Source organism: Apostichopus japonicus, chromosome 13 (assembly GCF_037975245.1).
Source record: "Apostichopus japonicus isolate 1M-3 chromosome 13, ASM3797524v1, whole genome shotgun sequence".
NCBI lineage: Eukaryota > Metazoa > Echinodermata > Holothuroidea > Aspidochirotida > Stichopodidae > Apostichopus > Apostichopus japonicus.
Window position 1 is genome coordinate 14,475,801 of NC_092573.1, and position 12,551 is coordinate 14,488,351.

The 12,551-nt window shown below is 36.5% G+C and overlaps 1 protein-coding gene and 2 long non-coding RNA genes across 3 annotated transcripts in view; 1 reads left to right on the top strand and 2 right to left on the bottom strand.

The window, feature by feature from the left end:
* The window catches only part of LOC139978772 (uncharacterized), a 44,876-nt gene that overhangs the window by 2,234 nt on the left and 30,091 nt on the right, over positions 1-12,551 (top strand). The window lies entirely within an intron of this gene.
* Positions 1,451-4,697, bottom strand: LOC139978775 (uncharacterized). The gene is made up of 2 exons (XR_011797007.1): positions 4,399-4,697; positions 1,451-2,658 (listed from the first exon to the last, which is right to left on the bottom strand). It is a non-coding gene; the product is annotated as an uncharacterized lncRNA (long non-coding RNA).
* The window catches only part of LOC139978776 (uncharacterized), a 47,185-nt gene continuing 43,025 nt past the window's right edge, over positions 8,392-12,551 (bottom strand). Inside the window, exon 3 of the long non-coding RNA XR_011797008.1 lies at positions 8,392-8,827. This is a non-coding gene — a long non-coding RNA (uncharacterized lncRNA). The remainder of the gene's footprint in view (positions 8,828-12,551) is intronic.

Genomic DNA, 12,551 nt, shown 5'->3' on the forward strand with positions numbered 1-12,551 from the left:
AGTCTGACCCCGTGACCTCGAAGAATGATCAACGATCACGCATATCATTAAATTTGAATTTGCCCGCATTTAACGTAAAGTCGGTCCTACGTTTCACTCACAGAATTTACAGACATTGATAGTTTACAACTTACCGGAACCTCACAGAATGGATTAAAAGTAATTCCAATGTATGGTAGGGCAAAGATACCCGAGAAAAAATCAACGAAAACCTATGAAACAACGATTGCAATCCAACTTCGTCCTCACACATGTATTCCCAACTGACACAAAATAGGTCAAAACGAACCAACGAAAGAGAGTTACAGCAAAAAAGTTCTCCCATTTGTGGATCTTGTACTCTCCTACATGATGCTGTAAAGTTTCGGTGAAATGGTTGTCTAAGACGGCCAGTCACAAAACGATTACCTCGACTCGGCGATTTTGTTGCTGTCGCCGCCATTTTGAAATTAGGTAGACTTTCGCCAAGCCGTTTTCATGCTATGGGCTACTACCGACAAGACTTCATTCAAATCGTTTTCAATGTAGTGGAACCCATTCCTTTAGTGTACGGTCTCTTAGGAACGTTAGGTTTTGTGGCGTGAAATTAAGTAATTTAAGTTGTGCTAAGGTTTGGAAGAAATTTTGTCCCAAATTCTAATATATGATTAGGTAAAATGTGAAATTACTGAGAGCTGCGTATGGGAGGGGTAAGAGAGACAAAATGGGGGAGGGGGCAAGGGAGATGGTGTTTCCTTTCTAGCTAAATTAATGGTGGTAACTACTAAGGTAACACAAATTTTCCTGAGTCTGTTGTCAAAACTGAAGGGGTCATACCACATGTCGAATATACAAAGGTAACATGGCCTAGGCCAAACCTTATTTCTAATTGCTTTCTAAGGAACTTCCAACAATTCCGAATGATTTATACCTACAATACCAAATGATTTATACTTACCCACTTACCATAATTCCACAGTAGCCCTTACTCAGTGAGATTCTGCAAAGCTGGGTACTCATCTGTTGCTTATATTCATCAATAAATATCAGTTAACAGTTTTCCAGTCAATACCAATCCTTGTTTGGTTCATGTATCACACTACATAACCGCTTGCCAATATTGAAGTTAAGTACTGTGGCTTGGGTAGGGGTGTGTTGTTTAGGGGAGGGGTGTGGTGTTTTTAGGGGTTTTGGGGAGGGAATGTGGTGCTTAGCGGATTTGGGGAAGGGTTTGGAGTTTCCCAGCTTTGGGATGGGTGTGGTGTTCACCAGCTTTGGGAAGAGTTAGGGTATTTTGGAGGGATGAGGTGGTTTTGCCACATATGGGGACTTTAATTAAAAGCGGACATTCAGTACACAGGACGTGTTTGGATACATTACGTTCTATTGATACTCTGACCAAATATTTTGAGTAGGGCTGTTTTCTTTTTCTTTTGCACATGCATAGTAGAACATAAGTCAACAGTGGAAATAGAGTTGCCTGGTCTTTTATTGATTTTATAACTGTAACAATAAGGCACTTTAAGCAACAGAAAAAAAGAAAACAAAAAACATTTGTGTGACACTCTCCATGAAAGAACATGTTTTAATGTCCTGTGAAAATATGGGCATGAAATATAAATTACTTCGATCACTTCAAAGTGAAATACTTTGTTCAAATGGAAGGAATAGCTTAACAAAATTTGAATACTTCTTGAAATGAAACACACTTCATACTGTGAAGACTTCATACAATAATATTGTCTGAAAAAAAATCACACACAATGTCAAGTGCATTATGACTGGAAGGGGTATTTCAAGGTGGCATAGTGAAGGCATGACATAGCAAAAACAGTTCAGGTGGCAGGATGGATAGTTTTGTAACTTTGAAATGGTGAGATATACCTGTGACATATAGCATAAGATTAAAATTAAAAGACAAATATATAAAAGTAAAAGGTAAGAGTAGAAAGTAAATAAATAAGTCCAAACTTGACATATAACTTTAAAAAACCTGGTCTTCTTCAGAAATAGGAGCACCAATAGCAGCCCAACGATCCATATTTCCTTTCATATAATTCAAATTATTTCCAACTGACTTGCCCTCTGCCATTTCAGTTCTGAGGTACTTTTTCTTGAGCTGAATTTTGTTGGTTAGAGAATCCTTTTCGAACAGAGTACGCAAGGCATCCTAAGCATCACTAGGTTTCTCACTTGTTGTAATTAATTCCAGCTGACTAGATGCTATTGCAAGCACAATGGTGAAAAATGCCAGTTGTGTCTTTTTCAAGTTTGCACTCTTCTACTTCTCACATCCAGTAACCCCCAACTTTCCTGAGCCATCCTCATAGCCCACAGGCCTTTTGCAAGAAACAAATGTCTCATCTGGAAATTCCATGTCAGCCAGTTCGAGCCATCCATTTTGTTAATTTTCCACGTCATATCTTCTGTTGTTCCAGCCATATTGGTCAGTTGTCACGACTAAATTAACCAATTTAAGTACCGACAATTCCCAAGAAATGGTTCCAAAATCAGCACATAAATTCCAAACAACAATCTATTCTACACAGTTAACTTCCAGTGTATGTGTCTGGGCCAATAACCTGTTCGAGTTAGCTAGAGAATAGGCATGAGACTGCTGAGTATATTACAGCCTGTTGCTGCACACAACATGTTCTTTCTATAAGAGTATAACAGAAACTGAGGAAAAATGTAAATTACACATATATAGAAAACAAAATTGCTTAAAGGTAGCACACTAATAATACAACCTGATTAAACAAACAATAGTTTGGAGCAGAGTTGTAACAACAGGCACTTAACTGATCCACAGGCTGCATTCCTTCTTACTACGGGTACATATAAGAGAGCTAGGAACTTAAAGATATATAGTATTAAATAGAATGTGAGACTACATTTATTAACAGATTTCTATAAATAAACTCTTATATGAAGACTTCAGATATGAGGATAATAAACATGAGGATGTAATAAACTCTGGAAGCTCTCTAGGCTAATACTTAATACCAGTGGAACTGCATTTTGCAATGTTAGTCATTATACATAACAAAACAAATCTAATAGTGAATGAAACTTTTCTTCTTTTTGGGAATAACTTTTTTTTGGTCATATATACATGGGAAAGCACCTTAGAGAAATCTATGTGTGACACACACACACATAGGGAAGACTGTACGTGAATGACTAAGTACTTCTACTACTGTACCTATCATAGAAAACAACATAACAATAAAAAGATCGTAAACTCTCTTTAACAGCAAAACATGTTGTCACAAAATGATCCCTGATATTGTTTTAAGTCACCTGGAATTATAAGTAGCTATGTACAACTACATGGCTCTATGAGGTGCAATTGTTCTCAAGTACCAGCAGTAGGTCTAACTGTAATAGCAGTAAGTATAAAGTGTAAGCAGTATAAAGCAAGCTAGTTTTATTTCTGTGTTACGTATCTTGCTCTACATATTAAGCATAGGGAATTGGGCCTAGACTTAAGTCATGGATCTAATACCGTTCTTGAACACTTGTAACAAAGTGACATTGAAATGGATCCCGATCCCAGGATGGAGGAAATTTTCACCCAGTCCAGCTTCAATAAAACTCATAATAAGCCATGATCTTAACTTATACATAGTACAAAGGCAGTCTACTAGTACTACTAATAATTTTTGTAAAATAATAATAATACTAAATTGTATCTTAATGCAGTCCAAATCTTTTCAAGAACAGGCCCCTTAGAATTATTACACAAGGACAAGAAGGCGTAGGCTAAGAACTAAAGGTTATAAGCCTTAGTCCATTATTAAAATTGGACTAAACTATGCAGGTATTCTAGTATTACTAAAACTAGGCTAGGGCCTACCTGTAGTAAAAACTTGTCGTAGTATATTACTTTAGTAAATACAAAAGTACTAGGCCTATAGGCTAGCCTAGGCTTGTACTAGGGGCCTAGTACAGTAATATTACTGTCCGCTATGCCCCTCGAATTTTTAAATTTTAACTATTTAGTAGCCATAGGTAGTACCGTGACTTATCAACTCCCTGATTTTTCCATATTAACGCCAAAAAATGAAGGGAATTTATGCCGAATAGAAAGATTACGAAAAATACGAGACGTTGCAAATCTAGCACTAGCTACATCATAGTCGACATATAGCGCTAGGCTGCACGTTATAGGATACGGTGCTTTCGTGTATATGTGTATTATGTACGTTAGGATACATGTATAAGGGGCAACCAAAACCACATAGGAGCACCATTTTCGTTGACCAAAAAATCACACTTTTCGGGGGAGTTACAACTTTTCTGAAAAATATGAGTAAGATTCAAGCTTATATATTACAAAAATGCTATTTTTACGGTTAAAAGTTGTCTAAGACGCAAAAGTCACATGACGATAGACGTCGACTCGATTTGACTTACCTTTATGTTTTTGCGTTGGTCGTCGATAAGAAAATGCACTGTTCTATTGGTAAAATCTTCGTTTCTTTCCGGAAATGATCGTATTTGAGTCTCTAAAGTATCCTTTATCGAGCTACGATACTCGTAAACCCGAATGACATTGGGATGTTTGCGAATTTTACCGATTACATCCATACATGGAAGTAGCGAACCGAAGTCCGTAGAACCGGATTTGCGCGAAACAATTACTTCCGTGTCAAATAGCTGTGCTCGAAAATTTGCTAGTAACGGTCATATATTGAGGTCAGACTTCCAACTGTAGTATGCAGTGAGTAAAACCAATAGCAACCATACAAAATTTGCATGTTTCCTGCTGGAGTAAGTGTGTGTTTTTGTCTGTCATCTTGTATTGCCATGGTTATAGGAAAGTTATGTATATATAGGCCATTGTTGATTGATCCTTTATGGAACTATTTCGGTATACTTGTCTCATATGATTGGCATTCCAACTACTTATTCACAGATTGTAGGGATGTGCTTTGATCCACATAATAGGAAAGGTTCAGCTAAGGTCATCAGATCCAGACAGGGGCTTCTTTATTTACAATAATCCTTTCCTGTTTGGAGGTTTAAGGATTGTTTGCAAGAGTTTAGAGTGATTGGTTGTAACTGTGTCATAAGAGGAAGCTCCATTTCTATTCTCAATGGCCACTGCAGGTGAGAGCTACATGTCAGTACAGTACGCTTTGAATTAAAGATGGCGTTAAATAAATGTGTACAGCATAGAACACTTTGGTCGTGTAGTATTGAATAGTATTTAATACTTGATTATTTTGTGTACAGCCCTTGTGCGTAGTAGACTTACACAGGATTATGAACTTAACCAGTTCATTTGAATGAAAATGAAACATTCAGTTCACTGAGGGAGCACACATTGTATTAGTTCTTTATAATACCTAGACAGTACACTCATGTCAATAGGCTCAATACACAACACATGAAACTGAAAGTAGACATGATGTTCCAGGCCAGGTTAGGGTCTAGTTAAAATAGGACTTACAATCAGAGAAAGTGCAAAGTTTCACACTGTAATACTGTATGTTAGCATAAAATCCTCCCCAAGGTCTATTTTGAGAGTATATTGATCGAAAACGAAAACTACTGGTCATTGGATTAGGACACTGTTGTCAGTGAGTGCATAATGTACAGTAATGAATGTAGTGGAATACTGTCCCTGTAGGTAGCTGCATAGTGGTTCTGAATTACATTCAATTTCAGATATATATTTAAGTCCATTACAGTCTGAATTGAATTTCCAGCAAGAACCTAAGTTTGTTTCCAAAGGGTACAGAATAAAAGAAATGAAGAAAATCCATTTTAATTTTAGAAATATTCTTGAGCTATGAACCTTTTTTTATCCAAGTCTTTGGAAAGTTTTGTGTTGGGAAGACTATCTGTTCAAAATACTAACAGCCCACTAACCCAGCCTTGACAATGGTAGAATTTTTGCTTTGTGTAAATAACCAAACTGTAAAACAAATTCTGTTCAAAAGTACAGTCAGTAATATTTCCTTTGGAAGTAACTTCTTTAAATATATATGGCACATGTTTTTTTTTTTAGAGGAAGTCTCATTTAAGGAAAAACTGTCTAGTGACAAACATTTAAGTGTACATGATGCAGATCAGGAAGCTTGGGGATAGCCTGTTTGTGAAGGCAAGCAACAGCGTAGTACAGCTACCGTACTTTACCATATACACAGTCACACTGTACTGTATATCCTGTAGGTTACAAAAATGGTCAAAACTTGTTAAAATTTAGGCTTACATTCTGTGTTATAATGCCACATTGTGTGTTACATCCTACAGTGATCTCCATATTAAATTCCATACAATATTTGTATTAAGCCGCCAAGTAGTGGAAAAGTTGCCTGCCAGAAGGAGAATTGAAGGAGAAAGAGGCCATGTAAATTTGCTTCATTGCTTTTGTGCATACATTCTATACTATCTACTTTGCATGTGACAGAATCGATCGTCTTTGAGTCTAGACAGCCTCTTCATTACAAATTAATGTGCTCATTTATACAAAATTGATTTCTGCCATCTGATTGGTTCCTTAAAATCTGCCATTCTACTTGCTCTATTAGTTTCTTCAGCCCTGTTGTCGTGACAATGCTCAGCCAACCCGCTCTTGTCCGCATATAGTAATTAGGTACATGCACGATCTTTTGCAGCGTGTGTTATAAATTGTCAGAAGTTTCAAGGTATATATACATAGTGAATTTGAGGTAAAGGGTTATCAAGATTGACAGACAAGTTGTACAGCAGACATGCTACGTATGGTGTGACTAGTGTGCCATAAGTCCTGAAATCGACATATTTGGTGAATTAAATATACATGTGTATTACTCTCTCTTACTCTGATTGGACGACCATTGTCACATGTATGTTACTTTGTAGTGCTCTGATTGGAAGAAATTGACATATATGTGAATGACTTTGCAAGCCTATAGCTATGAGACTGTTGGCATCAATTGGCATTCAAAAAAGCAAAGCTGCCCGGATAGGCCATCCTAGGATTGCAAAAATAGTGATACTTACAAACCAAATTAAAAGCATATCGAAATACTGCTGGTCTTTTTGCTGGTTCTTCCATGGTCATGGTTTAATATTTTGGCATTATGCCAAGCTTGATAGAAAAAGATCAAAAGGAACATAATGTTTAGCTATTCTATATTCAACTGTTTGGAGTTTGGGGCCCAATGAGTTTGCATATAATTTAATCATACACAAAAACTGTCATATGACAAATTAATTTGATATATGTCGATGTCTTTCATAGATGTTGATTTTTTCCAATCAGAGTACTATAAACTGACATGTAATAAGAAACTTATTTATATCAATTTAAATTGACCTGTTTCAATTTCTTCCAATCAGAGTGCTAGAAAACAACTAGTGACACTGGTCGTCCAATGAGAGCAAGAGAAACTGACACATGCCAATTTAATGTGACATATGTCGATTTCAACAGTAGTTTACTGTTTGGCAAACTAGGCTTCGATTTGCTCCAATCAGAGCAAGAGACACTGACATACATTTACTTCGACATATGTCGATTTCATTTCATCCAATCAGCTGCATGAGAAACTAACACATGGTAATTGCAGTGATCCTAACAACCATGTCATATTAACAATGTCATATTAAGGACAATGGAGATATAGAAAGCTACTTCTCTGTCATGTTCAGTATACTGCTTGTGATTCCGAAAGCAATGTTCAGGATTCCTTGATAATGTTGAGATCCTGATGCAGTGTCTCTGTGTGTGAGCTGTATCTGGTGAACTCCTTGGCATATTAACAATATTTAGTACTGTAAACTGCATTCATGGATTAATTTTGTGTATGTGGTTGTGTATCCATGGAAGTTTAGTAAGCACAGGAATCCAGGTAGTGTTTTGCATAAAGGTTAAAGGTCATCTAAGCTCCGCAGTGCTCAAAAGTCTGAAAATCTTAGTAAAACACAGCTATTCCCTAAATTAAAATAAAGTTTGGATGTACTGTACTGTACTTCATACTGTAGGTATGCCACCTTGGTGAACACAAGTATGGTTCTCATGAAGGTCACAGATCAGTTGAGGTTACCAGAGGTCAAATGTCTTAAAAACCATATAAACACAGTAACTCCAAAAACTGAAGATTTTTATTGTGGTCGGTCTATCCACTTTACTTACGAACAAGAGTCAAAAACATTTTGTTAGAAGTTGAAAGGTCATTTGAGGTCATCAGTGGTCAAAATCTAAAACTGGGATGACCTTTATACTGAATGTATTTGGGTCCACTTCATTTAAGAACAAGAATCCTATTGAGTTTGGAACAGAAGGTTGAAGGTCATTCAAGGTAAACATATGAAAGTTCAAACAGTTTGTTTTTTAACATGATAACTTCAAAATGAAGTATTAATCAATGAAAGTGATATGCAGGTGCTCATGAGTACACACAACAACCTTGCTTATCGCTTGAAGTCAGCAACATTTGGTTTAACACTTTGAAAATCTCATCTGCAGTATTTCTTTAAACTACTTTTATCTATCAATTTTTTAATATGAAATGAGGCAATAAATTAATTAAGCCAATTTGGCTTTCTGCTTATTCCCAAATCTAACATAATGCAATTTACACTGTGAGGCATAACAACCAACTTCACATGAGATCAAGATTTGTAGTATTATGTGTTGAAGATTTCCCAAGAGGAATACTGCTGGATATATCTCTAATGGAATACCTGTCCTCTGTGAGTGGTAAACTTTCATGGTTGCTGATATAGACTAGCATCCCGTACATTTGACTAGATTGCTCGTCCTCCGATCCATTTTGATGTAATTCAAACTCGAAGCTGTAATGATCTTTTTCGGGCTTTCTTGCTCAGCATTGTCTCCACAAATTGCACGCTGTGTTTTGAGAGATGAGAAGAAAAAGGATACAGTACTGTTATGTGTACAGTATATATAATGGAAAATTATGGCAATATAATTTCAAAGATCTTACGTAGAAAAAATCATCAAGTGATTGTACTTAAAAAGAGAGACTATTTTGTTTAACTTTGGAGAAGTTATAGAAAATTTCACAATCAACCAGTCTATTATCCACACCAATTCTCTGTGGAACATAGAAAAAGAAAAAAGTAGAAATATTAAATGAGGTAAGTTTACCAGTGGGGAGACTTCGTATGTACCTGATGACGTGGAACCTTGATTATGCAATAGTCATGGAAAATTCTGTGACTCATGTGACATGAAATAGTTAAGTACTGTATACTATATCCTGTAACAACATTCATTTTAAAATCATTGACAGTTGTGTGATTCATGCTATCCTGGAATTAACAGCATGGAATGTTTAGTTCAAACTATAGAGCTCTATGGCCTTTCATGAATGATTTTGACAAGGAGACAGCCATTGAACTCTTGAACTGTAAAATTGTATAAAATTCATGTCTAGATTTTATACAAGGTCAAGGTGGTGGATTATTCTGTTTAGCAGGCTTTCATCAAGAACAAACATTTGAACAGCAAAACATTTATGAATTTAGACACTCAGTAGGATGAATTTTGATTTGTCCATTTCCATCACATACTGTATCGTGGTAAAACTGAAGCAAATGAAGCCTTGTAGTCTGTACTGTAGTACAATTTCAAGTTCTAAATTACGTTAACTACAAAATGTGAACTAAAGTAACAATAAAGGAGGGTTATAGTCAAGATTTGACTGGAAACATGTCTGGACACACTTCTAGGCACCAAATATAGGGTAAGATTGGAACACACTAACAATTAATGATTAAGGCCCAGTGCAATGGTTGTGAGGAGACAGGTAAGTTTGTTGCGCTAAGATCCAAATCATATCAGTGTGTGTGTATACGTACATGTGACACCTGCTTCTAAAACAGTACTCAAAAAAATGTTGTGACATGGATTGTAAACTTCATACTTGGTATGTAGATCTGTCTTATTGAGTATTTCGAACCCAAAACATTTGTTATTTCCTGATTCCTGTCCATGCTTCATGTAAACGGAGCCTACAATGTAATACTAATTACCGCATGAATAGTGTGCATCTGACTGCACTTACCAATCACTCATAGTCACATGTATATCAGCAGTGAGATCATGTTTTTACCCACAGCTCTCTATTTATAACTAGAACTTTGAAATGTTGTTCACTCCCATGCATGCACATATCTCGTTTGCCACATTTGCTTTCAAGACATGAGGTAAGAACTAATTAAGGCTGACGGATACTGGGTACTGACTCGGACTGTGATCACCGTTATTGCTCTACTGTCTATAGCTATGGAGGAGAGGCATGTACATCAGTGCTGCTTGCTCCTTATATACACCACATTCTATGATATCATCACTGCTACAGACTCCCTTACTATACATCAACAGAGCGGATTACATCCGATTGAATGATATGATCCAATGAAGGTATTTTATGGTCTGATTGAGTCATCAACTTATTTCTTCCAAGTTATTGCACAATAACATACCATTGATTCCAGACACTGGTTGGAAGAGCTGTAGGGAACGGTTTAAACCTTACAGAAGAACATTTTGTTTGTGCTCAAATTTGGTCACCTTTGCATATATATAGGTATTTAGGAATTTAACAGAAAAACTGTTAAACCTATAGTATACAATATATGTATACAATGTGTTGATACATACAGTATTGTGTTGTTTTTAAGTCACTGGGAAATTGTTACCGCCGTCCGAAAGCAAACATTGCATTTACTTTTACTTTTACTTTAAGTTGGGTACCTGTATTGAAAATTTGAAATCTCCATTTCAGATGCAAATTGTGTACGGGCAATATATGCGGTACTTACACCTTAGAAAATGATTGTTTGGGAGCTTGTTATTTCCGTTCATATTTATTGCTTGGAGTAAACAGTGCATGATCTATGACCACAGTATCTCTAAGCAAATTTACTCCTCCTTTCATATTTACTGTATATTGTTTTAACTGATGGTAATGGTGATTGATAAGGCGCTATCAGATACCATGAATTAAACATTGGTGGAATCAAATATTGATAAAGTTTTCTATTTCACCCAGGCCACAGGCACCCTAGTAAACTCATTTACCTACAGTAGGTGTACAATGTCTGAATGATGCCAGCCAGTCCATTAATACAGCACAATACAGTGTTGTTCCAGACACATTTACACACTGTATGCTGTATAGTATAACAAGCAATGTCAGAAACTAGGAAGTTTCAAGCGCTGTAGTCTGTTTTGAATTCTTTGTGGTTTAACGGCTTAGATCGTTGTTTGTTTTTATAGATGTGATTAATGTGCACATAGTTCCGTCTGTAAAACTCATTAAGTGGCTCAAATGAGACGCTTAGAAAGATGGTTGTCTTTATAAAGGAACATGTCTCATATTCTGGCCAATGTGCAGTAATGTGTGAACATAGTTGAGTACTTTGGATAAATCCATCAATGTAACCATACTGTAACATATCTATAGCCGTTGCTCACACTGTTGTGAAGGAGAGCAGTGTTGAAGCCCACACTCAAGGTCGGATTTGTTGCAGTGTACAGTAAATAATACAGGTCAGACCCTGAGATTTGATGCCTACGATACGTAGACGAGGAGGATCGGACCCGTACTCTGGTTAAATTTATTAATTAGGCTTGGAGTAAACCCAGGTTCAGTGTCCACCTTTAAGTTTCTAATGTCGTTTGAGTAGCGTGTTATTATACTCTACAGGTACTTAGACATTTCTGAATTAGCAAGTTAACAACTTGATCTTATTCAGGTTTTTACCGCTTAGCCAATGAAGATTCACAATAGGGTCTCTACAGTCTCTCTTTTTGTTTAACTATGTTGATTTGGGCATTGTGCCAAAACAAAGAGATCAGAGTGAGATTGTAACCATGGCAACAAATGAGATGAACTGATTTCAAAGACCGTCAGACAATGATGCATTAAAAAGTTCTTGTTAATGAAAGTTGGAGATGAAAAACGCAGACTGTCTGGTACGTGTATTTATGGATGTCTATGCACGGGACCTACTGTACAGTACAGTACGTATGGCTAAGCATCGCTTCAAATACAGAAAAACAAAATGTACAGTTTGGGTCAGGAAAAGAAATAATCATGCAGTTATGAATGTGAAGTTCAGGGCTGGTAGGAGGGGTCGCATCTTCAAATTGAAAATATTGGCCAATGTGAAAAATAATGCATCCACCAAAATCGAGATGTTTTACCAAGGCACGAACTACAGTCAAATACAGTAGTTGGTGCTCAAGTTCCATCCAATAACCTCCAAAGTGGTACTAAATGCCCTCCCCCCCTCCCTCCATTCCACTTTTTCTTCTTAGTAGAAACAATATCATAACATGATAACTCCTACAATACCACAAAATTGTATCCAGCTACTGTACCCTTGTGTTTTTGTTAATAACAATGTAATTAAAATTCAGGCAAAACCAGTAGAGATTGATACATGTTTAAGTACTACTAACAGGAAGTCATGCATTGGTAGTTAACCATGTACATGTGTGATCACATATGCCACGAAGTCACAAAGTATCATCATCATCTATGACAAACAATTCATGGTTCTTCAATCAAGCTAGTAATTATATCTCTAATTTGAGAAGC